We start from the raw sequence: 1,482 nt of genomic DNA on the forward strand, positions 1-1,482 counted from the left end.
CATGTTCATCACGGGTGTTTGTAGCAGCGCATAAAGAGTACTGTACCTAAACAAGTCATGTTTCCAGCCTAGACGTTAATTGACACATTTGAACTGGCTATTATTATCCTGGACAAGGATGAGAAACATTTGTCATTATGAAGACAGCAGTGGTAACAACAACGAGACATAAAAAAGGGCCTCTTCTTCTTCTTCTTTCCCAGCTGGGAAATCCTGCCTTTCAATTACAGCCCTGACAGCAGCTGAACCAACTTGAGCGCACTGAAGAACACCTCTGTCATTTCAGTTTAGAGAGCCTCAGAGAAGGCTGCCAGTAATTAACACGCCACAAGTTGGAAAAGAGGCAGAGAAAAAAAAAAATTGTATTCACAGTTCTGGGAACATTCATGACAGGCAGGGAAGAAAGACATCTTAGTCCTGTGAGCTTGCTGGTTTCCTCTGCTGTTAGAGCAGAATGTACGCTCAGTTCACTGGGTTCTGGAATTGTCAAATTGGAATTGATCCAAATGATCATCTTAACTCGTCACTCACCCATGCACGGTCGGCCGTCGTGTCCATCTCTTTGTTTATTAACTCATGGCAATCGTCTCGTGATTTCACTCTTTCGTGGCTGATGGAAAACTCGAGTGTTGAGTTTATGGTCCTTTTTTTTTTTGGGCGGCTTTTTAAAATTGAGAGAGGTCACCGACTCGAAGCCTCCAGTGTGGAAAGAGGTTCTCTCAAGGTTTTAATACTCTCTGGCCTTGGTCAGTGGATGAATCTGTCTGCATTTGATTTGCTTCACCAATCTGGCGGAACCAATGGAAGCCAGGGGACATTTGAGCGTAAACTGACTTGAGTTATTTTTACAGGGGAAAAGGGCTGCGGTAAAATGAAGCTCTTTTTTGAAGAGTTACAGGGTGAAAGCTCTTTGATTTGAAGCAGAGTGGTTCTTCTGGGTTGCTTTTCCCATGTTCGTACTGTTCTACTTGAAAAAGGTTTATGAACTTTTACATGGGGAACAAAAGATCATCGATCAGTTAGAAGGGTCATCAATATAAGATAATGGTGTCCAGTGCCAACCATGCTGAGGCAATAGTGCCATCTGTAGTCTGGATAAAGAACTCATGCCTTTTGACTGTATATGCAGCAATGAGTGACAGGATGCACCTGGAATAGGCTACCCCCTGTCATGCACTGAACATCGGCTTAACTTAACCTTAATGTAACATTGTTTCATTCCTGTCTACAAATCTGATTTGCTGAACCAAAATAAATGTGGTTACGCACCATTTATCAGTCATGAATTCTGATAAATGTTTCCCTTGCGTTCAACTGTGCTATCCAAACATATCCTTGTAGAGTCAAGAAAAATAACATGATGGGCCTGCTGTGTCACATAGTCTGAATGAAACCTTAGCATCACTTTTTTTAAACCCACTGTTAAACCCACACCAACACACAGCTCCTGACAGCCTTTTCAACCTCTGTCCTTGTAGTTCA

Source organism: Ammodytes marinus (assembly GCF_949987685.1).
Source record: "Ammodytes marinus genome assembly, chromosome: 13".
In the NCBI taxonomy this organism is placed as follows: Eukaryota; Metazoa; Chordata; class Actinopteri; order Uranoscopiformes; family Ammodytidae; genus Ammodytes; species Ammodytes marinus.